This window comes from Oncorhynchus gorbuscha, linkage group LG01, assembly GCF_021184085.1.
Source record: "Oncorhynchus gorbuscha isolate QuinsamMale2020 ecotype Even-year linkage group LG01, OgorEven_v1.0, whole genome shotgun sequence".
Lineage (NCBI taxonomy): Eukaryota > Metazoa > Chordata > Actinopteri > Salmoniformes > Salmonidae > Oncorhynchus > Oncorhynchus gorbuscha.
Window position 1 is genome coordinate 22,220,852 of NC_060173.1, and position 26,893 is coordinate 22,247,744.

At 42.7% G+C, this 26,893-nt stretch overlaps 1 protein-coding gene across 1 annotated transcript in view; it reads right to left on the minus strand.

The window, feature by feature from the left end:
• LOC124034659 (protein-methionine sulfoxide oxidase mical3a-like) overlaps positions 1–15,935 on the minus strand; it is a 122,447-nt gene extending 106,512 nt beyond the window's left edge. Inside the window, 2 exon segments of the mRNA XM_046348120.1 lie at positions 14,817–15,104; positions 15,742–15,935. The gene's annotated coding sequence lies outside the window, so the exon portion shown is untranslated.
• Between the last annotated feature and the right edge of the window lie 10,958 nt (positions 15,936–26,893).

Consider the following 26,893-nt stretch of genomic DNA (forward strand, 5'->3'; position numbering starts at 1 on the left):
CACAGTTTAGCCTTTTGTTAATCCACCCGTCGCGTCGGATTTTGAAATTATGCTTTACAGCGAAAGCAATCCAAGCGTTTGTGTAAGTTTATCGATCGCACGATAAAACATGAAGTACACTTAGCATCAGGTAGCTCGGTCATGAAAATCAGAAAAGCAATCCAATTAATCATTTACCTTTGATGATCTTTGGATGTTTTCACTCACGAGACTCCCAGTTACACAACAAATGTTCCATTTGTTCCATAAAGATGATTTTTATATCCAAAATACATCCGTTTGTTTGGCACGTTATGTTCAGAAATCCACAGGAAAGAGCGGTCCCGACAACGCAGATGAAAATTCCAAGTAGTTTCCATTATGTCCACAGAAACATGTCAAACGTTTTTTATAATCAATCCTCAGGTTGTTTTTAAAATATATAATCGATTATATATCAACCGCAAATGTCTTTCACAGTAGGAGAGGGGAAGAAAATGGCTGTCCAAATTCTGTTATGCAAGCAAAACTCATGTGACCACTTGGCTAATTTTTCTGGCTAATTTTTCAAAATAAAAGCCTGAAACTGCCTGAAGACTGTTGACACCTTGAGGAAGCGATAGGAAAAGGAATTTGGTTCATATCCCTTTAAATCCAGCAAAGGAAGTCTATGGAACATGGAGTTTTCAAAATAGAAGCCACTTCCCGTTTTAATTTTCCTCAGGTTATGTTATACTCAGACAATATTTTGAATGTTTTGGAAACTTTAGAGTGTTTTCTATCCAATACTAATAATAATATGCATATATTAGCAACTGAGACTGAGGAGCTGGCTGTTTACAATGGTCACCTTTTCATCCAAGCTACTCAATACTGCCCCTGCAGCCATATGAAGTTACGAACAAATTCTTATTTTCAATGACGGCCTAGGAACGGTGAGTTAACTGCCTCGTTCAGGGGCAGAACAAGCCCGCCTGTTACGTGAATGCAGTAAGAAGCCAAGGTAAGTTGCTAGCTAGCATTAAACTTAATCAATCATAATCACTAGTTATAACTACACATGGTTGATGATATTACTAGTTTATCTAGCATGTCCTGCGTTGCATATTATCGATGCAGTGCACATTTGCAAAAAAGGACTGTTGTTGCTCCAACGTGTTCCTAACCATAAACACCAATGCCTTTCTTAAAATCAATACACAGAAGTATATATTTTTAAACCTGCATATTTAGCTAAAAGAAATCCAGGTTAGCAGGCAATATTAACCAGGTGAAATTGTGTCACTTCTCCTGCGTTCATTGCATGCAACAGTTTGGGCAGCCTGGCTCATTGCGAACTAATTTGACGTAATTATGACATAACATTGAAGGTTGTACAATGTAACAGGAATATTTACGGAACGTTTCCGTATTTCACTGATAGAATAAACGTCTTGTTTTCGAGAAGATAGTTTCCGGATTCGACCATATTAATGACCTAAGGCTCGCATTTCTGTGTGTTATTATGTGATAATTAAGGATATTATTTGATAGAGCAGTCTGAGCGATGGTAGGCACCAGCAGGCTCATAATCATTCATTCAAACAGCACTTTTGTGCGTTTTGCCAGCAGCTCTGCTGTTTATGAATTCAAGCCTATCAACTCCCGAAATGAGGCTGGTGTAACGATGTGATGTGAAATGGCTAGCTAGTTAGCGAGGTGCGCGCTAATAGCGTTTCAAATGTTACTCGCTCTGAGACTTGGAGTGGTTGTTCTCCTCGCTCTGCATGGGTAATGCTGCTTCGAGGGTGGCTGTTGACGTTGTGTCCCTGGTTCGAGCCCAGGTAGGAGCGAGGAGAGGTACGGAAGCTATACTGTTACACTGGCAATACTAAAGTGCCTATAAGAACATCCAATAGTCAAAAGGCATATGAAATGCAAATGGTATAGAGAAATAGTCCTAAAATTCCTATAACCTAAAACTTCTTACCTGGGAATATTGAAGACTCATTTTTAAAAGGAACCACCAGTTTTCGTATGTTCTCATGTTCTGAGCAAGGAACTTAAACGCTAACTTTCTTACATGGCACATATTGCACTTTTACTTTCTTCTCCAACACTTTGTTTTTGCATTATTTAAACCAAATTGAACATGTTTCATTATTTATTTAAAAATCTGTTTTTTTTTGTCCTCCAATAAATCAGTATTGGTATCAGCGTTGAAAAATCATAAATCGGTCGACCTCTACTCCAGACTCCACACAGACACAGCTTGTAGACATACTGCTGGAGAGACAGTACTGCATATATCAAAACTGTGTTCATTTGTACATCTCTCATTCACATTTGCTTGCAAAATGTCCAGACTTACCAAAAATGACAGTCGGTAGCTCCTACCTATACATGTATACCTTTATGGGCTGGATTGCAGGTATTTTGTCAGCATTCTGGTAATAAACTCCCAATGGGATTTTTGTTTTTTGGCACACCCTTGTGTACTAAACTTGTAAAACCGTAAATTCCGGGTGAGAGAAGGACGGTAAGGCAATATGAAAATCTGGATAGCACCCAACCCTAATCACAGTCTTTAGGTAAAGGTAATGCAGATCTGCAGTAGCACAGATCAGAGGAGCCTGGTTTAGGTGCATTAACCCAGACACCACTGCTAGCATTATATCAAAATCCACATTACTATGCACACTGAGGCCAGACCTTTGCTCTTATCTAGGATCACCAGAGCATACAGTACACAGAGGGACTGGCAAAATGCAACACATGGAATCCATAATCAAATTCAATGATGTAGGCTAAACGCACTGGATTAGTCCGCTAAGAGAGAGTAAGAGCCCATTTGTCCAGAGGAAATGTGTGTCACTTAGCCACAGACTGACCTTTGCGTACGTGCTGATGAATGGTCAAATCTGGGTCAGATGAAGTCATGTTAAGTACATTAGACTAGTGTTATTGGCATCAGTGTACAGTCAATCAACAAAGATCAATGAAAGACAGTGACCCCCCCCCCTAAAATGGCAAACGAGAGTCAAATGTGGTTTGACAAGTGCACATAGGCAACAAAAGCAGATTATCTTTATAGTACATTGTAACAGAATAGTCAAACATAGATTGAGGTTATTCTAATATAATAATAATAATATAATAATATATGCCATTTAGCAGACGCTTTTATCCAAAGCGACTTACAGTCATGTGTGCATACATTCAACGTATGGGTGGTCCCGGGGATCGAACCCACTACCCTGGCGTTACAAGCGCCATGCTCTACCAACTGAGCTACAGAAGGACCACGTTGTGCAATATTGTGCAATATTTCCCATTCATGTTGCCTAAGGACTTGTGCTTTGCAGTCAGTTTCCCTCCCGTCCTGGAGCCTGACCAGAAGACCGCTTCGTCTGCCCCTTTTACGGCGTTGTTGTTTTGGTTCGCCGGCTGGGATCCAATCCATTATCCTGGGTGAAACAGAGGATCTGCTTCAGAAAAGTCGTATTCCTGGTCGTAATGATGGCGCGTTGACATTGCTCTTATATCCAGTAGTTCCTCCCGACTGTATGTAAGAAATAACACATAAAAAAAAACAAAATACTGCATAGTTTCCTAGGAACGCGAAGAGAAACAGCCATCTCTGTCGCCGCCAGAAGTGTGTGTGCGTCTCCATGGTTCAAAATCAATAGTTGTTAAGCAGTCAGAAACATTATCTTGCTTGACCATGTTATAAGTCATGTAACTGTTTGTTACATGGAATATGTTTTGTGGAATTCACCGGATTTGTAACGAAACAAATGTGGGATTGAATTTTTGTGAGCTAGGCAGGCTACTGCCTGGGAAGGTCTCCCACTCAGAAGTACGAGATGGGGAGGGGGGCGGGGGTAGGTTGACCTCAGGTCTCCCCACTAGAAGCCCGAGGAAAGGGGAGCGGCTAGTCTATTAAGTAGCGCACCTCTAACTTTGTACAGTACTAACACAATTAGTCAAATCTGTCACACTACGAAATTCTACCAAATAAACCACAATTCATTCATAATACTATGAATATATCATTTCAGACATATTGTTGCATTTTTTTTTCAGTTTTCTTTGCAAAATTGTTAAGATAATATAAAACCAGTCTGCACACCACCAAAGTGAATTGGTTTAGTCTTGACTCTTGGTTGACAGTGTTGAGGGATGGGTAATGTATTGATGTTCGAGTGCCAAATCAACACAAATGTGTTTCTATTTGTCTTTGCTGCTACTTTTGAAATGTATGAGTCTTATTTTTTAATATATTTTTATATTAAGAGGTCGACCGATTATGATTTTTCAGCGCCGATAGCGATTGTTGGAGGGCCAAAAAAAAAAACGATACCAATTCAAATCAGCCGAGAGATATATATATACACATATACATACACTGCTCAAAAAAATAAAGGGAACACTTAAACAACACAATGTAACTCCAAGTCAATCACACTTCTGTGAAATCAAACTGTCCACTTAGGAAGCAACACTGATTGACAATAAATGTCCCATGCTGTTGTGCAAATGGAATAGACAACAGGTGGAAATTATAGGCAATTAGCAAGACACCCCCAATAAAGGAATGGTTCTGCAGGTGGTGATCACAGACCACTTCTCAGTTCCTATGCTTCCTGGCTGATGTTTTGGTCACTTTTGAATGCTGGCGGTGCTTTCACTCTAGTGGTAGCATGAGACGGACTCTACAACCCACACAATTGTCTCAGGTAGTGCAGCTCATCCAGGATGGCACATCAATGAGAGCTGTGGCAAGAAGGTTTTCTGTGTCTGTCAGCGTAGTGTCCAGAGCATGGAGGCGCTACCAGGAGACAGGCCAGTACATCAGGAGACGTGGAGGAGGCCGTAGGAGGGCAACAACCCAGCAGCAGGACCGCTACCTCCGCCTTTGTGCAAGGATGAGCAGGAGGAGCACTGCAAAATGACCTCCAGCAGGCCACAAATGTGCATGTGTCTTGTCAAACGGTCAGAAACAGACTCCATGAGGGTGGTATGAGGGCCCGACGTCCACAGGTGGGGGTTGTGCTTACAGCCCAACACCATGCAGGACGTTTGGCATTTGCCAGAGAACACCAAGATTGGCAAATTCGCCACTGGCGCCCTGTGCTCTTCACAGATGAAAGCAGGTTCACACTGAGCACGTGACAGTCTGGAGACGTCGTGGAGAACGTTTTGCTGCATGCAACATCCTCCTCTTTGGGGGGCCGCACAGCCCTCCATGTGCTCACCAGAGGTAGCCTGACTGCCATTAGGTACCGAGATGAGATCCTCAGACCCCTTGTGAGACCATATGCTGGTGCGGTTGGCCCTGGGTTCCTCCTAATGCAAGACAATGCTAGACCTCATGTGGCTGGGGTGTGTCAGCAGTTCCTGCAAGAGGAAGGCATTGATGCTATGGACTAGCCCACCGGTTCCCCAGACCTGAATGCAATTGAGCACATCTGGGACATCATGTCTCGCTCCATCCACCACCCCACGTTGCACCACAGACTATCCAGGAGTTGGCGGATGCTTTAGTCCAGGTCTGGGAGGAGATCCCTCAGGTGACCATCCACCACCTCATCAGGAGCATGCCCAGGCATTGTAGGGAGGTCATACAGGCACGTGGAGGCCACAGACTCTACTGAGCCTAATTTTGACTTGTTTTAAGGACATTACATCAAAGTTGGATCAGCCTGTAGTGTGGTTTTCCACTTTCATTTTGAGTGTGACTCCAAATCCAGACCTCCATGGGTTGATAAATTTGATTTCCATTGATAATGTGTGATTTTGTTTTCAGCCCAACTATGTAAAGAAAAAAGTATTTAATAAGAATATTTCATTAATTCAGATCTAGGATGTGTTATTTTAGTGTTCCCTTTATTTTTTTGAGCAGTGTATATATATATTTGTAAAAATGACAATTACAACAATACTGAATGAACAATGAACACTTGTTTTAACTTAATATAATACATAAATACAATCTATTTAGTCTCAAATAAATAATGAAACATACACAATTTGGTTTAAATAATGCAAAAACAGTGTTAGAGAAGAAAGTAAAAGTGCAATATGTGCCATTTAAAAAAACTCAAGTTTAAGTTCCTTGCTCAGAACATGAGAACATATGAAATCTGGTGGTTCAATATTTCCAGTTAAGAAGTTTTAAGTTGTAGTTATTATAGGAATTATGACATGTCGACTATTTCTCTCTATACCATTTGTATTTCATATAACTTTGACTATTGGATGTTCTAATAGGCACTTTAGTATTGCCAGTCTAATCTCAGTAGTTGATAGGCTTGAAGTCATAAACAGCGCTGTGCTTCAAGCATTGCTAAGAGCTGCTGGCAAACGCAGGAAGGTGCTGATTGAATGAATGCTTACAAGCCTGCTGCCACCTACCACCGCTCAGTCAGACTGCTCTATCAAGTCATAGACTTAATCATAATAAACACAGAAATACAAGCCTTAGGTCATTAATATGGTCAAATCCAGAAACTATCATTTAGAAAACAAAACGTTTATTCTTTCAGTGAAATACGGAACCGTTCGTATTTTATTGAACGGGTGGCAACCCTAAGTCTAAATATTGCTCTTACATTGCACAACCTTCAATGTATTGTCATAATTATGTACAATTCTGGCAAATTAGTTTGCAACGAGCCAGGCAGCCAACTGTTGCATGTACTCTGACTCTGTGTGCAATGAAGTTAACATTGCCTGCTAACAAGAATTTATTTTAACTAAATATGCAGGTTTTAAAAAATCAATACACCGAAGTATATTTTAAGAAAGTCATTGATGTTTATGGTTAGGTACATTTGTGCTTTTTTTTTTGCTAAATCATCCCCCATTTGGCAAGTAGGCTGTGATTCGATGACAGATTAACATGCACCGCATTGATTATATGCAATGCAGGACAAGCTAGTTAACCTAGTAATATCATCAACGATGTGTTGATTACGAGTGATTATGTGAAGATTGATAGTTTTTTAAAGTTTAATGCTAGCTAGCAACTTACCTTGGCTCCTTGATGCACTCGCGTAACAGGTGGTCAGCCTACCATGCAGTTTGTGGAATGCAATGTAATTGGCCATAATCGGTGTCCAAAAATGCTTAATACCGAGATTGTTATGAAAACTTGAAATTGGCCCTAATTAGAAATCGGCCATGCCGATTAAATTGGTCGAACTCTAATTTCTATAGTTTTAAATGTTATGATTATTTATTTGTGTTGTTCCAAGTGTCTGAATAAAATGTACAGTTATTGCAGAATGGTGTTTGTTTTTGTTGGTTGGACAGGAGGGGGGCTGAAGGGGGGGGGGGGGTCGCCCAGGGAGCCGTACAAGCTAGAACCACCACTGCCTATATATCACGGTGTCAAGGCATATTAACTAACAGGTTATAGAACAAACAATGCAATTATCACAACCCATAGGTTGTAATGTAGCTTTTATTTGGAGTTGGCTATCCCGGTGATTTTACCCACGCACCGCTACTGAAGGACAGATGTCACGGTCATTAGCCCACTTATAGCATATAAATATCCGAATCTACACTTTATAATGTCTACCAGTTAGCAATATGAGAAAACATGGGACCAATAACTCTCATGCCCAATGTAATGAAAGGGCGACCTAATCTCTTCTGTAACAAAGAATGCTTCATGCAAAATGAGACAATGTAACAACCTGGGTGAAATGTTGCAGTCTGTGAAACGTCATTTTCCATGCATGCATAATAAATCAAAATGTATACAATTTAACTCATGTTAAATGTGTTACAATGTTGCAAACCAACACGCATATTCAACTGCCAATGTAATCAACGAGTGAAAATTATATTTTGGAGCCGAATGCACATCAATATAGAGGAGAAGCACTTCGAAAAGAAGGTAACGTATGTGAACGAGTTAATTACAAAAATAAAATCACCAACGCGTGGCATTCTGAAATGTGCAGTAGTAACCCACTTACCTAGCTTGAATCTTAGAAAATGGACACTCTTACAAACGATCCGCGAATGCACCTCTTCTTAGCTTTGGTCCATATGTTTGTGCCATGTAAAAAACAATCCTGTCGTACATCCGGAAGATTTATCCCATTTCGGTTATTATTGCCGTGTCTATATTCCGCCTGGTAATGTATGTGTGTGTAATCTATAGTTTATTTGGTACATTCAACTATACTGCGAGAAGGCGCAACTTGAAAACGGACAGAGGGTGCGGGAGAGCGCATCACGATGTTGTAGAGGGGGGACATAAACCTTCGATAATAGAAGCTTTCATAGACAACATTTTTCGCAAATATGCGAATGACAGGAATTAAACCACTATATATAAAAACTATATTACTTTAATCAAAGAAAAGTGGTTACATGTTGTGATACAACTCTAAATGTTCAGAGAACTGCAATGAGAAACCCCCCTCAACTGTTCAAAGTGAGACATGCTTTAACTCAGTTTAATCTGATTGGTTTCATCGAACGTGAAGCTGGAGTGTGAGGCTGTCAATAGACCAAAAACATCGGTAGGGGCAGCAAAGTCTTGTGTATTTTTTTCCTCAAATCTGTGTGATATAAGGTACGTGATATAAGGTACGTCGAGACAGCGATACCTGCGATGTAGCCCTACTGTGTGTGTGTGTGTGTGTGTGTGTGTGTGTGTGTGTGTGTGTGTGTGTGTGTGTGTGTGTGTGTGTGTGTGTGTGTGTGTGTGTGTGTGTGTGTGTGTGTGTGTGTGTGTGTGTGTGTGCGTGCGTGCGTGCGTGCGTGCGTGCGTACGTGTGCGTGCACGTAGGTGCTCCAACAAATTGTTATTGTCACCTAGTCTAGAGTCTAACGTATGTGGGCAGGGTGAGCTTGTCAAACTGTAAAGTTTAAACTGTAGATGAGAAAAGGCTGAGCGAATGCAATACCTTTCATCAAACCGAGATTACATTTTGAGAACATGATAGGTTTTCCACTTGATCACTTTCATACTTTCATTCATAGTATGGCAAGATATCACATGAAAATGCCCAGAGCAGAGAGAGACTTCACCGACAAAAGTCAACATTTTCACTGTTACATTCTGCATCAAGCATCCAGCAAATGAAATATGTTGTCAAGGATCCTGCCTTGCCCTGCCAGAACAAATAATATTATAATAATAATAATAATACACATCAGAGGGTCATTACCCTAAAGATTATCAGAACAACTGACCTCCATGTGACCACCATAAACTTACATTGCCTCTTTTGTACTAATAACATTAAAGTGTTGTGACTGTTGGCATTGGTATTTTGGTAATTTATTAGGATGCCATTAGCTATTGTGAAAGCAGCAGCTACTCTTCCTGGGTTCCACACAAAACATGAAACATGTCATAACAGAGAACATTAATAGACAAGAAGAGCTCAAGGACAGAACTACATCAATTTAAAAATGACGCACGTAGCCTACATAGCAATGCATACAGACAAACTATCTAGGTAAAATAGCCAGTTACTAAGGGAAAGGACAATGACATGCTGATGCTAGACAAGGTGACAATAATAAGAGGCTGAAGGAATTCGGCTTGGTCGCCAAGACCCTCACAAACCTCTACAGGTGCACCATTAAGAACATCCTGTCTGGCTATATCACTGCCTGGTGGGGCAATTGTACCATCTGCAACCGCATGTCCAGAGGATGGTGCGGTCAGCCCAACGCATCACTGGGGGCACACTGCCTGCCCTCCAGGACATCTACAACACCCAGTGTCACAATGTTTACATACTGTTTTACCCACTTCATATGTATATACTGTATTCTAGTCAAGGCTCATGCATAACCTCTGCTGTACACACCTTTCCTATTCATAAACTGTCTATACACACTATTATGTACACACACATATACAGTACTAGTCAAACGTTTGGACACACCTACTCATTCCAGAATTCTTCTTCATTGTAGAATAATAGTGAAGACATCGAAACTATGAAATAACACATATGGCATCATGTAGTAAGCAAAAGAGTGCTAAACAAATCTAAATATATTTAATATAATAATATATTCTTCAAAGTAGCCACCCTTTGCCTTGATGACAGCTTTGCACACTTGTGGCATTCTCTCAAACAGTTTCATGAGGTAGTCACCTGGAATGCATTTCAATTAACAGGTGTGCCTTGTTAAAAGGTCATTTGTGGAATTTATTTTCTTCTTAATACGTTTGAGCCAATCAGTTGTGTTGTGACAAGGTAGGGGTGGTATACAATAGATAGCCCTATTTGGTAAAAGACCAAGTCCATATTATGGCAAGAACAGCTCAAATAAGCAAAGAGAAATGACAGTTCATCATTACTTTAAGACATGAACGTCAGTCAATAAGGAACATTTCAAGAATTTTGAAAGTTTCTTCAACTGCAGTTGCAAAAACCATCAAGTGCTATGATGAAACTGGCTCTCATGAGGGCCGCGACAAGAAAGGAAGACCCAGCGTTACCTCTACTGCAGAGGACAAGCTCATTAGAGTTAACTGCATCAGGCCTTCATGGTCAAATTGCAAAGAAACCACCACTAAAGGACACCAATAAGAAGAAGAGACTTGCTTGGGCCCAGAAACATGAGTAATGGACATTAGACCGGTGGAAATCGCTACACAAGCAATGGAGCAATAAAGAAAAACCCTTGAATGAGTAGGTGTGTCCAAACTATTGACTGGTACTGTATATATATATATATAAGGGTAAAGGGTGTATATATATAACATTGCTTGTTCTGATATTTCTTTATTTCTTTCTTAAATTGGTTTTGATCTGTGTGTATTGTGTGTATTGTGTGTATTGTTAGGTACTGTATACTGCACTGTTTTGTTGGATCTATAATCCGGGTGCATTTCCACTCACTACCAAATATGGTGGTGAGAGGAAGCCCAGTGGCCAGCAGCGGGAGAAGATGGAGCGAGATGGATTTTGGCCGACATTCTGCTAATTTTCTGATTGATGAAACATTCGATCTCAATAGAGTTTTCTGTTTCCAAAACCAGACTATGTTATAGACTTTACACTTTGCCAGTTTCAAAAAATGGCATTGTTTAAAAGGAGTGCAATGGCAAATGTAGTTATTGCACATGAGCACTTCACAGAGTAGGCGTTTCCTAACAGAAATATGCAAATATTTACTAGAACGCACCAATAGGCTCTCGCTAGGTCCTGCTTAGTTCTGCCCACATCCTTGCTTGTTCTGCCCACTATGAATAATCTGCTGCCATTGGAAACGACAGGCTGTGGTCTATCTTGGGTTGGTTCTAAAAATCTTTGATAACATCTGTTAAATATGTGTCTGCGACCAATATAATTGAATTTGATTTGAAATCAGGCTACCTGATGGGACTTATGCAGAAAATAGGCAATCAAAATAAACATTCATGCTGGCTGCCCCTTAATAAGAAACACTTCTGTATCAGTGACTTTGGTGGCAAATGTACAAATGTTCACAAAGGACAGGGAGGATCAGAACACAGCAACCGCTCTACGATGTGACTTGTTGAGATAAAGCCCAGATAAATGTGTCAAAAATAGGCCCTTATCTGTTCTAACATGTGTGTTCAGGGGGATTGTGTGCAAACCGGAGTGTATTATTATGCTGGCAGGAGGCGACCCTGTAACACACACACCCATGAATACACACACACAAATTCAAACATACACACAAACCCACTATCAGCTTTCTGCACATTAGAGACTCTGACTGCTCTCTATCTATGTCCCAGAAAGGCAGACACTTGAAATGTTGACTCAACGCTACGTGGCATGTGTGTGAGAGGCTAATTTGTAATTGGTTATAAGAATTTAAAGCCAGGGCCATATTTTCAGCTTAACACATTTCTTACATCAGCTGTCCACTGATATAATAGATAACAATGTCAATACCATAAGAAAGCCACCGGGTTGGTGGCAAGGTAATTACAAATGAGCCTCTCACACACATGCCACGTAGCGTTGAGTCAACATTTCAAGTTGAAGTTCGTGCTGTATCAATTTCAGTGGCAGAGATAGAGAACCTTTATCTGTCCTGTACATTGAAGTCAGCTTGGCTGTCCACTGTGTCCAATGATAGGAGGCGACAGGACAGTGTCTGCCTTTATCTAGTAAGAGAGAAAAGATATATGACCAGGTAACTATGTTATAATACACTAAATGCCTATGGTATCTGACAACCATCAACCAAAGTGATAAAACTGTCACCTCACAAGTAAAGCACTAAAAATAGAAAACAAAGTCAAAAAATGTCAAATCCACAGGAAAAAGCATGAAGAAAAATGCCTCTTACAAAAGCAAAATGATATCACACACAGAGCTCTACATTAAACATTTTCATTGGTAGCACTGGTGCTTGCAACTTCAAAAAGTTAAAGAGTACCAAATGAAATTTAAGATTATCAGAAAATACGATTTTTAAAATTGATAGAGATACAGCCTATATGAATTCTAGCTTATTTTGTACCCTAGAAACGAATATGTACTAAGCTAACACTGTATACGTTTATTATACAAGTTAAAATGTTGATATGAATACCTGTCATTGAAATAACAACGTTATTTGTGGAATATTAGGTTTCTACATTGTGTAAAAGTACCAATTTCCTACTGGGCTTCTCTGCTGCACCGCCAATGCAGACGTCAGATTGACCATGTAGCGCCTTTCAGGGCATCGCTGAACAGCTGTTGTGAAAGAAGTTGTCAAGGAAGTGAGTTTGTATTTATACAGGACCTCCCGCCCTACCGTCAACCAATCATGTCACTGCAGAGCTATACAGAGCCATCCGCATTGTTACACAAGTTGAGGGACGTGCAAAAGAGCTCAATTGGGCCTCTGCATGCCTCAGCAATTGCGTCACACCATCCATATGGCGCCTCCGACCACATGTTCGGACAAGCATAATTAGCTGTTAGGGTTAGGTTTAGCTACAATACTCCAGTTGGTTCACAACTGTTGTCTTTCATGCGAAAGAAACAGACACGACCAATGACGAGCATCAATGGGTGTAACTTGATATCAAGAAACACCTATATCAGAAAAGGCCCCTAATTGCGGTCTGCAGATACACATTTCTCTTGGGATGCATTACGTTGAAATTGTACACTGTCTTTAAAAACGTTCTTGCGATGACGACATGCAAGAGATCTGTCATTCATTCATTGCTATGATCATTTATCCCCTGAAGAAGCTAGCCCCTTTCCTTTCTTTGTGTGCCCCCAAATGTTTGGATATACTGGTAAAGTTACCAGGTTGTCAGCCAATGAGGTAACAACTGAACAAAGTGTAAACAAATGGTTAATGACGTGCAAGTAGTTGTAGAACGGGCCACCACATGTATGTAAAATGCAGTCCCTGCGATCAGCTATAGTAAGATAAAAATGTAGCCCTTTAATATGTGTCAGTTCCAGATCTTTTGACCTGGTTGGGGTAGAAGCAATCCATTTTCGTTGTAGTAATGGTGCAACCATGGCGCTATCGAATCTGAACTCGGAAAGAACCGTACAGCGCGAAGCCTTATCATTACAACATATTCTGGAAGATTTTTTCATAGTCACACACTGCTCTCAAAATAAAACTTGTGGTCGCACAACAAAATATTTCCTCACACTTTGGAGCCCTGATCCCACACACTGCTGCCTCCATTAATGTCTTATCATGCAGATGATCTAATAGAGGTTTAGTTAGGCCTACAGTACAATGGCAGGCACATGGGCTCCTGGGTCTACAAAAACTCACACATTGACTCTCAGTCCAGCTTAAAATAGTAGCCAGTTCAGTAATGTAAAGTCAAGTAAACATAGAACTCTGATCTTCCCGATTACATTAGTTCCTATTTACAGAGCTATGATAGAAAGGAGAAACCAGCTTCTATGAAGAATCCTGCTGTCCAATAAATGAAATTACTGTACCGTAGTGTGTAGATTGCTTGGTCGCTGCATAATAATGCAATAGTGATCTTTTATGACATTAATGTTTTGCTATGTAATGTTATGAAACAACCCTACAACATCATATTGATTGGCAAGGGTTCACAACATTTCAAATTGCTGCTCTCACATATCTTAGGTTAAATGCTGATTGCATAATGACAAAATTACCACACCACACCTGTCACATCACAGCACAAGACAAGGTCACTCCATAGGACCAAAAATACATTCAGCCATGACAACATCCGCTTGACTTTGAAGAAACCTGTAGTGCTTCCCATAGGGAAGGATAACATAATTGTCTCCATCCTCCCTCCAAGGACATTCCACATATGGGGACATCCTGTCGGAATAGGTTGCCCTAGTTGTGTTTGCAGGGGTTTGCTAATTAAACTAACCACAGGGGGCCTGAGGATATCGACTGACTCCAATTGACTTGAGACAGAGGGAAAAACCTTGCTGGGCGAGGAGCTAATAAAGAGAGCTCATAGAAAAGAGGAGTTTCACAACCTACTGTGAGGATAACAGTCATTAAGAAACATCAGAGAGGGATCCATCCAGATCTCTGCAGGTGACATTATTTAACTGTCTCTAATTTCACTCTAATCAAACCACCCCTTTTTTCTTTATTTTTACGACATCTCTTTCCCTCTGAAGATCTGTAAATTACAGACACAGAACAACTGTTAGATCTCACTGACTCCTGCAAACAAATGACTCACGTAAGGTAGACAGCTCTACACACATTCCACGTGTAACAAAGGAAACATGCACAATGTCATCCCTGCAATCTTCAAAGGCATCTGCCAGGTATGACATTGCTAATGATAAACTCACAATATCAGTCATGCAGCAAATGTGAATTCAGTGTGGTGGATGTGTAGGAGAGAGTGGTGACAATACCTACAGAGGGAAGAGGTGCAGCAGATGAAGAGCTTTAGGTGATTCCTCTGTCTGTGGTTTGTTCTCGTTCTCTCCCTCCCTCTATCTCTCCTTTCTTGTCTTCCCTTCTCACCACAGCAAGATGCTGCCTGGTCCAGTGCACGTTACCATGGCAACCTGAAAGGGGGGATTCTTATGTGACCTAGTCGCCGAGTTTGAGGATTGGCCAGACAGGGGATAGGGGGCCCCTCCTCTCAGCGGTAACGTCACACACCCACTGGCTCACAAAGGGGGGGGCTCCCGGGACGCCTGTAAAGAAACACACAATGGGAAGTCTTGAGGAGGGGTGGGGTAATTGGAGCTAATGCACCAAGGCAACAGGGAGGACTTGACTGACAGAGCTGAGAAGTATCTGTCTGTCTGTCTGTCTACTACTACTGAGCTGGGCACAAAATGTACCCCCAGTGCTCCGAGCTGGCAGGGTACAGAAATAACACATGGTCAATAAGACATACCACTTGTCCCATATATGGGAGCTTGACCAGCCTTAGACAGGCTTACTGGAGCGAGAGGCTATATATAGATCGCTTGAGAAACCAGACAGATGCACTGCTGTTGTTTCATTTAAAGCTATGTGTGATATTCTACGCTGTGTGCAAATGCAAACACTTGAACGATGCACATTAGATACCTGTCTGTGAATGATAAACAATACATCACATGCTCAAGCACATACACACCCTGACAATGCATATTATAATATTTGTTTGACAGATCTCACCTATTACAGAACTCATTGAGTCTATACACTCTGTAGCACAGACCAAGACCTCTGTTCGCAGTAGGGTAAAACAGCATTGATTGTCCTTGCATTCGCTGATAAACCATACCTAACAATACGTGGTCCAGATTAATTTCCCGAATGAACAGATTACTGCACACTTACTTTTATCATAAAAATAAACTTGCCAGAGCCGCAGTTGAAGAGGGATACAAGCAAGAAACCCGAGCGACCGTCATAGGGCAGGCTGCTGGATCCGCATAAGTGCCATGATTACATAATGATAACAACCTGCTTTATATTTTCAGCCATTTTACAGTCAACAAAATTGATCTTGAGGCTTGGACCAAGCGCAGCTAGCAACTGGAGCGCAGTTAGCTAGTGGAGCGCAGTTAGCTAGTGGAGCGCAGTTAGCTAGTGGAGCGCAGTTAGCTAGTGGAGCGCAGTTAGCTAGTGGAGCGCAGTTAGCTAGTGGCTGGGAAGCTGGGAAAGAACATTCATTCCACTGTTCATGGCAGCAACAAAATCCTTTGGAAAAGAGGGTTGAGAGTATTTTACACTCCATCTGGGAAACAGGGGCTCTCTGTCTATTTCACTGTCCCTCCAAATGATGACATATGTCAACTGTGATAGCGGTCCAGGATACACCCTGAATGAACCAGACCACAGACTCTAATGCAAAGATAATGGTCTGTGATTGGTCCAGTCTGCCAAACCAGGGAGGAGATGTGAATTGTTTCTGGGACATCGGTAAGGTCATTGTGTTGTCTTTGCCAGGAACACAGTTACTGTCAGAGCATCCATATGCAATTCTTCATAGTAAAATACACATTCGATACCGTTTTTGCTTCCTACAGTATACATGGAATACTGTAATGGACCAATGACATTCCTTTCTGAAGCTTCGAATCGAAGCAAATAATAATAATCATTAGATTTAGTCAACAACATGTGGTTATACTATTCTCCACAGACAAGGAGATATGTTAGTGATTCACTGCCAGATCCATCAGCTCTGGCTGCAATCAAGCTTGATAACCACAACAACAAATAAAACAGTTTTCCCAAGGTCAGGATCGCTCCACACAGACATACACAAAACAACAGTGTACTCTAGAATACAGTTTAGCTAAACTTCCCAGGGTTTTCAGTAAACAATTAATTAACTGTCTGGTTATCTCTGATCTGTGTTTACCAGAGTGAACATAGTCTCCTGATTGGCTGGATCTGGCTAGGGTCTTGTTGGGACAGTGACCGTCACAGCCAATCAGAGGTCGCTCAAACGTAGCACTTCATAGTTATATATTATGCAGCCATTTTTGACTTCTAATGCAGTACTGCACTTAGTCCTTGGTCCATTCTGTTTTCACACTTAATAGTTTCCCGTGTGTATCAAGAATATTCCACCACCCAAAGGACATCCAGCCAACATGACACAACTGTGGGAAGCATTGGAGTCAACATGGGCCAGCATCCCTGTGGAAGGCTTTCAACACCTTGTAGAGTCCAGGCCCCTATGAACTGAGGCTGTTCTGATGGCAAAAGGGCGTCGGTGCAACTCAATATTAGGAAGATGGGTTCTGCAAGGTTCTGCAAGGTTCTGCAAGCTTCTGCAAAGTGTTTGGTTGTATCTGGATAGATTCTTTTTTTTGTCAGAGAGCCTAGTATCCTTTTTATATATTATATGTGGATGAACCTAGCCTTGACATAGCCAGCCTTGATGCCAGGCCTGCCTCCTCAGCCATAGTGCTTTACATTATTGGGAGTCGGTAGGGCTTTGATGTCCTCTCTAACGTATGAGTGGGTGGTAGTGGGCTCACATTCTACTCAGGCTCTCAAGGAAAGATGTCAGTGTGTGTGGATGTTACAACTCCCTTCTGCCCACACACACACACACACACACACACACACACACACACACACACACACACACACACACACACACACACACACACACACACACACACACACACACACACACATTTCGACTGCCACTCGGACTTCCCACGGGCCAGAAAAACAAACAGCCGTATCACAGAATCAGAGGAGAGGGATGATCCACATAAACTGTGTGTTGAATAAGCATTGCATCAAGTGGTGTTTTAGAGAGAAAAATAACAGGGGATGATAAAGCCATTGTATTCACTTTATTACAGAGCTGCTTTTGTGAACGGATGTCCAGTCGCCAGTCTTACAAGACATGTTTAACTGTGTAAAGATAATTTAATTAATCTAATATCTAACTGCTACAAATCTGACAGAAGCTTTACACTGGTCTGTCTGTGTGTGTGTGTGTGTGTGTGTGTGTGTGTGTGTGTGTGTGTGTGTGTGTGTGTGTGTGTGTGTGTGTGTGTGTGTGTGTGTGTGTGTGTGTGTGTGTGTGTGTGTGTGTGTGTGTGTGTGTGTGTGTGTAGTCTGAAGCGTGATGATCAGTGGTTCTCAATCCTGGTCCTGGGGACCCAAAGGGGTACACATTGTTGTTTTTGCCCTAGCACTACACATCTCATTCAAATCATAAACTCATCTTCAGGCTTTGATTATTTGCATCAGGTGTGTTGTGTTAGGGCAAAAACAAAAATGTTGTGTCCCCAAGACCAGGATTGAGAACCACTGGTGTAGAGGAAAGGCCTCTCACTACACAAAGCTCTCCTGACATCTCTTTTAGCACTCCACTGGATCATCCAGTACAGGAATCAGGGTGGAGCACCCAGCATTCTGCATGAATTAAGTCAAAGTGAGCAACAAGTGTGAAACTGCTATTGAGAACTCTTGAGTTGTAAGAGACATGAAGAAGCAGTTAGTCCCAAGATGTCCTAATCACTGCATGGGTTACTGACACCTTTATGTAAGGTGGCATGATTTATGACACATTGAATCCACTACTCATAGAAATAGAATGACTAGAACAGGAATCCCCATTCAAATGAATGACTGGAGGACAGAAAGTAAAGCAGGAATTGTACCAATAAAGAAGATCTGTATTACATGATTGCCCATTCAACTAATTGTATTTCTCTATTTAAAGAACTGAAGAATGAGAAGTATGTTTGTTTACAGTAGATGATGGATAAGCAAAACACAAAAACTAGGAAAGAGTTGTCAATGAAATCTATATTTGGCAGCACAACAGTACAACTCATCAATGGCAGAAGTGTAGTACTGTATCTTGTTTAAAACAACTAGTGTTCTATAAACAACAGATCATGATTGAACCCCTTACGTATCCCCAAAGTTATGAGAGGAAACAAGCTATAGAGTGAACATCATTATAGCCAAAGGGATCTAATTGTCCAATGAAAAGCAGATCGGAACAGAACACACACACACACACACACACACACACACACACACACACACACACACACACACACACACACACACACACACACACACACACACACACACACACACACACACACACACACACACACACACACAACCGTTGAGGCCCTCACACAGTATGATACCATGCAGCCTTGCCTCAGAGCAACACAACCAGGCTATCCTCACTACTGTGTATTTACAGAGGTCTGACTAATACATGTTTAAGCCAGCTCTGACAGATCAGGAATGCAACGGTGTGACAATATGCTGTGAGACCCTGCGTTTCCCCAGATCCTGTGCTACAATGGGCCTCCAGAGTGTTGTATCCTGTAGGGGATTTGCAGGCCACATAGGAACTATAGGGAGACACTGCCTGGCTTAGCTTGTTAGCTAATGGCTGCACTCCCTGTCTGTCATGTCTGATGTACATGGCCATGCCCCTCTCTGGGCGACCAGGCTGGAGCATCATAAAGGGCTGGTGTGATAATAACAGCAGTGATACTAATGGGCATTCTCATCATGGGCAAGTCATCAGGAGCTCTGTCACAGGCCACTGAGCATGGAGAGCACACTGCACAGGCCTGCTGCTGGGACTGTTCACTGCAGAGTGAAGAACAAGGGTACTGCTGCAGTCACTATGTGTTACTTAGTGGGGCACAGTTGCACACGCACACACACACACACACACACACACACACACACACACACACACACACACACACACACACACACACACACACACACACACACACACACACACACACACACACACACACACACACACACACACACACACACACACACACGCACACGCACACGCACACGCACTAAAAAACAAATAAATAAAAAATCTGATGTAGATGTAATTGCCAAACAGTCTGAATCAGTGACAAGGAGTTTTGGGTCATCCTGGCCGCGACCTCTTAATGCTCATTAGACTGAGAAGGCACAATAGAGCAAGACATAGGGATTAGTACATGATGCAAGGTGACCCTTCCCTCCTTCAACCTGCTGTTTTTCTCCAGTCTCCAAACCAATGTGGGCTGACAAGTTTGGTGTGACTGAGTTCTCTGGCATGGCCCATAGACGTATCATCATTAATGTAACGGCATTCTTCCTCCACTTCTGAGGAGGAGTAGAGAGAAGGATCGGAGGACCAATGCGCAGCGTGGTAAGTGTCCATAACGTTTATTTTAAGACATAAACTGAACACTATGAAATACAAAACAATAAACGTGAACGAAATAGTACCATGTGGCAACAAACACTCACACGGAAAACAAACACCCTCCACTCAAAAGTGAAACCCAGGCTACCTAAGTATGATTCTCAATCAGAGACAACTAACGACACCTGCCTCTGATTGAGAACCATACTAGGCTGAACTCAAAACCCCAACAAAGAAAAACACACACATAGACTGCCCACCCCAACTCACGCCCTGACCATACTAAATAAAGATAAAAACAAAGGAAACAAAGGTCAGAACATGACAATTAATGGGAGCATTATGGACAGAAGGTATCACTAAAGCTAAACAAACACTCCTATGACATGAGGGACTCATCTTACAAATATGAATGATAGAATTCCTGGTAGTCAACAATTAAACTAATGTTTTAGTAGATCATCTATTCAAACTAAAACAAATTCCACCAGACATTCCACCTTATGTCATTTAAGTAATCCATCAGATATGTATGTACACTGGGATTTCAGAATTAGGGCATAATAGATGCAGTTTCTCTGAAATTGTAACTCGTGCCCAGAATCCCATCAATATATTAAGCAACGTGTATCCAGGCTGACCTGTAACGTGAACATTTCATTTCCTCCTGTGCTATCCAGACTAAACCGGAGACAACACGCTATAATCAACTCCAGTCTGCCTGAGGAGCCCAGAGAGAGCAACAGAGAGGGAGAGAGAGAGAGAGAGAGAGAGGGAGAGAGAGAGAGAGAGAGAAAGAGAGAGAGAGGGAGAGAGAGAGAGGGAAGAGACAGTGAGACAGACAGATAGACAGAAAGAGAGAGAGAGAGGAAGAGACAGTGAGACAGACAGATAGACAGAAAGAGAGAGAGCGAGAGAGAGGAAGAGACAGTGAGACAGACAGATAGACAGAAAGAGAGAGAGAGAGAGAGAGAGAGAGAGAGAGAGAGAGAGAGAGAGAGAGAGAGAGAGAGAGAGAGAGAGAGAGAGAGGGAGAGAGAGGAAGAGACAGTGAGACAGACAGATAGACAGAAAGAGAGAGAGAGGAAGAGACAGTGAGGCAGACAGATAGACAGAAAGAGAGCGAGTGAGAGGAAGAGACAGTGAGACAGACAGATAGACAGAAAGAGAGAGAGAGAGGAAGAGACAGTGAGACAGATAGATAGACAGAAAGAGAGAGAGAGAGAGAGAGAGAGGAAGAGACAGTGAGACAGACAGATAGACAGAAAGAGAGAGAGAGGAAGAGACAGTGAGACAGACAGATAAACAGAAAGAGAGAGAGAGAGAGAGAGGAAGAGACAGTGAGACAGACAGATAGACAGAAAGAGAGAGAGAGAGGAAGAGACAGTGAGACAGACAGATAGACAGAAAGAGAGAGAGAGAGAGAGGAAGAGACAGTGAGACAGACAGATAGACAGAAAGAGAGAGAGAGAGGAAGAGACAGTGAGACAGACAGATAGACAGAAAGAGAGCGAGAGAGAGGAAGAGACAGTGAGACAGACAGATAGACAGAAAGAGAGAGAGAGAGGAAGAGACAGTGAGACAGACAGATAGACAGAAAGAGAGAGAGAGAGGAAGAGACAGTGAGACAGACAGATAGACAGAAAGAGAGCGAGAGAGAGGAAGAGACAGTGAGACAGACAGATAGACAGAAAGAGAGAGAGAGAGGAAGAGACAGTGAGACAGACAGATAGACAGAAAGAGAGCGAGAGAGAGGAAGAGACAGTGAGACAGACAGACAGATAAACAGAAAGAGAGCGAGAGAGGAAGAGACAGTGAGACAGACAGATAGACAGAAAGAGAGAGAGAGGAAGAGACAGTGAGACAGACAGATAGACAGAAAGAGAGAGAGCAAGAGAGGGGAAGAGAGTGGAGAGAGAGAGAGGACGAAACAGTGAGACAGACAGATAGACAGAAAGAGAGAGAGAGCGAGAGAGGGGAAGAGAGTGGAGAGAGTGGAGAGAGAAAGAGTCAGTCCCAGTCATTCTAAGGGCTGTGCTAAGTAGACCTCAGATAAGCAGTGTGGCAGGGCAGGGCTGAGACAGCAATAAAGATCTGGGAACGGCTTTACTGGGCACAATCCTCACATGGCCTAAGTCCTTTAATGGGTCTCTGGTATTGGTACATCTGGCCTGATGAAATAATAGATATACCCTATTCAAGGCAGAGGGGTTGTGGTAAGTGGTTCTGACTTGGATGACCCCTAGTAACGTCTCCACGTTGGACGGTCCATACCTAAATATAAGTCCTGTACAAAATGACTGAGGGTGTCGAGGAGTTCATGGTAACTGAGGCATTCTACAGTTATGCTCCTAGATGGAGGGGTCAAAGGTCCTGTTCAGTAGTCAGGTGAGTTCAGGGTAACTGAGAAAGATTGTATGGTTCTCATGATGTCGGATGAAGGTCATTGTGACCAAAAACATCACTGTATTCTAAATAACTATTTCATAGTTCTATGTTTTTCTGTGGTGAGTGTCCTCTACCCACATTCAGTATCCTGGGTTGTATTATTAGGAACCAAATGAAAGAAAACCGACTTGAACTACCTGAACTTTTATTTTTTCAATAACAAAACTTTATTTTTTACGGTGCACCCTCATATAGCATCTCTGGTTCCCAGCAGTCTTATGGTCGAGCACAGAGAGAGACTCAGAGCACATGCTGTTCCCAGCGTGCAGAACCCATTACAGGGTATTGATCAGGATGCATTAGTCTAACTCAACCAGCAGCAGAAGCAGAGACAGGCGGCGGGACACTAATTGAATAAGGAGCAGCTGTTCGGTTCATTTTGGTATTCCTCCTCCACTCATGTCATGTTGAGGACAGGGCAGTGGCAGAGCAAGGCTGGGACAGGACAGGACAGGACAGGACAGTGGCAGAGCAAGGCTGGGACAGGACAGGACAGGACAGGACAGGACAGAGGCAGAGCAAGGCTGGGACAGGACAGGACAGTGGTCTTAGTAGGATTTACAGACGCTCTTGCTGTCTCACTCTACAAACAAGCAGTGGATGGAGTACGGGGGTCCATGTTCTTACTATCCAATATAACTACAGTGATACGGTGCAGTTAAGAGTCACTCGTTCAATATCAATCATTCAAAATAACTCGCCAGATACAGTTGAAGCAGACGTTTATTTTGACAGGCTATATATCCTGTCATTTGTGCTTGCTTGTGTGTTGGGGTGGTTTTGCTAGGGCATGTGTGTGTGTGCTATGCATGATATGTATACTATATGTATACTGTATGTATACCGTATGTATGTGCATATGTGTGTATTTGTTTGTGTGTTCTATGTATTAAACCAAAGTTTTATGTCTTTGTGCCTCTCTCAGCCGGTCAATCACAGGCTGACCGTCTGCTTCAACTCAAGGCACTGCCCCGCCGACTGGCAAACAGGGCTTTAATCGGTCACCATGGCAACCGGATCATCCCGCCGCGGGCTGCGTGAGGATCCACAGTCCTCTTGGCTGAGACAATGTTGGTGACCTCACTCCACTGGGAACACAGAGAAACATGGTGGAATACTGCACACACACATACACACATATTAGACAGACACACATACACACATATTAGACAGACAGACAGACAGACAGACAGACAGACAGACAGACAGACAGACAGACAGACAGACAGACAGACAGACAGACAGACAGACAGACAGACAGACAGACAGACAGACAGACAGACAGACAGACAGACAGACAGACAGACAGACAGACAGACAGACAGACAGACAGACAGACAGACAGACAGACAGACAGACAGACAGACAGACAGACAGACAGACAGACAGACAGACAGACAGACAGACAGACAGACAGACAGACAGACAGACAGACAGAAGCATGCATGCAAAAGCACACACACACACATACACTGTTCCTGTCTCTTTCAACTGCTTTTCCTAGTACATCACACATTGTCCACAGAAATCTATTGGAGCATGTCTGACAAACTATCCGTCAAAATAAACTAAGGATAGATACCATGTAGGTTTATTTGCAGATGGCGTGTGTACAGTGACAGAGACAGACAGGGGAATGATAACAGGGTTATGCCTTGTCTAATCCAATCTAATGACTGATGCTGAGTCACTGTATCATTGTCTTGTTCCATTCTCCTAAATTAATTACAAGTGAATCACATCAATAAACATGTCAATGCTAATATCAACTCAGGACATGATGAGGAGTAAACTGGAATGATAGCCCTAGAATGGAGATGAACAATTCCATATTCATATAGCATCTCTGGGATCAGTTTAACCTTTAAGATCATACTGAATAAGATTATATGGATAGAGGAAGACCTGAGTCTAGATCAGCTTTCCTAGTCTGAGATGCTTGATCCATGATGTCAGGTTAGGCGGTATGTTGAGTTGATGGTTCACTTCACTTCCATATAGGCGATGGATGCATCATCTGGAGATGTCATGAGGTTGATGACATAATGGAAACACTTTGACCTGTACAGATTTAGGATCTTAATTTGATCACTATTTTGTTGCTGAGAATTTTCCTACACCTTCAGGAATTCACTGAAAACCCACACGAACACACAGTTATATTAACAGTATTGTACCTTTCATGTAGCTTACTTTTTGCCAGCTAATAGCCTAATAACCGATCAAGCAACATTATGGACTAAACGTTCAAATCCTGTTGCTGCAGGATTATTTTGCTGTCAAAAAAATATAGGTCAAATTAAGATCCCACACCTGTATGTGTGTATGTGTTTATGTTGTTTATGAATAAACACTAATTCATTTGTGATGCATGGTTTTAGTGGAGTCTACTCTCAGGCGATATCAGTGATAAAGTGTAGCCAGCCAATCGTGCATGTGATGGCACAGAGAGAGAGAGAGAGAGAGAGAGAGAGAGAGTAGTTCTCTGCTCTCACAAACTCCCCACTCTACCCAGTGGGGCTTTTTTCTCTGTCTGTCCTTGAACAGAATATTAATTGCATTCTTGATCACTGCCAACTTGTCCCCTCTCTCCTCCCTCTTCTCTCTCTCTCCCTTTTTCTCCATCACCTCTACCTTGCTCTCCCTCTTTCTACCTCGCTCTCGCTCGCTCTCCCTCTCTCTACCTCATTCTCCCTCTCTCTACCTCGCTCTCCCTCTCTCTACCTCGCTCTCGCTCGCTCTCCCTCTCTCTACCTCGCTCTCCCTCTCTCTACCTCATTCTCCCTCTCTCTACCTCACTCTCCCTCTCTCTACCTCGCTCTCCCTCTCTCTACCTCATTCTCCCTCTCTCTACCTCATTCTCCCTCTCTCTACCTCACTCTCCCTCTCTCTACCTCACTCTCCCTCTCTCTACCTCACTCTTCCTCTCTCTACCTCACTCTTCCTCTCTCTACCTCAATCTCCCTCTCTCTACCTCGCTCTCCCTCTCTCTACCTCACTCTCCCTCTCTCTACCTCTCTCTGCCTCGCTCTCCCTCTCTCTATCTCTCTCTACCTCACTCTTCCTCTCTCTACCTCACTCTCCCTCTCTCTACCTCGCTCTCCCTCTCTCTCTCGCCCTCTCTATTGCCTGGAGAGTGACTGGGAGAGAGAGAGAGAGAGAGAGAGAGAGAGAGAGAGAGAGAGAGAGAGAGAGAGAGAGGAGGTATTATGTAAGAACGGTCAGCCATTCCCTGCCAGGCTGTGTTAACATACAGTAGGTAACATAGGCAGCAATGACAGCCCAGCTCTGGACAGAGCCTTTTATTAAAACTCTCTCACAGACCATTCAGAGCTTTGTGGCTACATGTTAGACAATGGCATTAAAGGATACCACAGAAAGTAGCCTGGATTAATTCCAATTCAAGATATTGGCCTGGAAGTTAGGGAGAGCACTTTGATGTATTGTAGGTTCTAAGGAGGCGCACCCCAATAGCCATACCTTTCTTTGTATAAAAAAACAATGTTGTATAATCAGAGTTGTATGATGAGATGTTGACCAATGCTAGGCCTTGACTGTCATCTCAGCAGACATCTTGTTATCAGGGATATTCACAGATTATATTTAATTTTATATTAGACTCAGACTAAACACAAGCCTGTTTACTTTATCAGCGCAAAACAGACAGAGGTCATGGTTTCAGAGTGCAGTGTTTGAATCAGACACATGGCAGCCATGACTCTCACAATCAAAAAACCTGGATTCGAGTTCATCCCAAGATCAATAACCAATCACACCTCAAACACCCCTCAAACACACCTCACTCACACACACACACACACGCACGCACGCACGCACGCACGCACGCACGCACGCACGCACGCACGCACACACACACACACACACACACACACACACACACACACACACACACACACACACACACACACACACACAAAACCAATACCAGGTCATATACATGTTTCGCCCCCCTTTCTCACCAGACAGACAACCAGGCCTGGACTAGTATGTCTCCCTCCTCCCCAGGGCTAGGGACTTCTCTTGGGCCTCTCTGGTGCTCTGTGGTGACTGGTGCTCCATGGTGAATGGTGCTCTGTGGTGACTGGTGCTCTGTGGTCTATGACTGGTGCTCTGTGGTGACTGGTGCTCCATGGTGACGGGTGCTCTGTGGTGACTGGTGTTCCATGGTCTATGAGTGGTGCTCTGTGGTGACTGGTGCTCCATGGTCTATGACTGGTGCTCTGTGGTGGCTGATGCTCTGTGGTGACTGGTGCTCCATGGTGACAGGTGCTTTGTGGTGACTGGTGCTCCATGGTGACTGGTGCTCTGTGGTGACTGGTCCTCCATGGTCTATGACCGGTGCTCTGTGGTGACTGG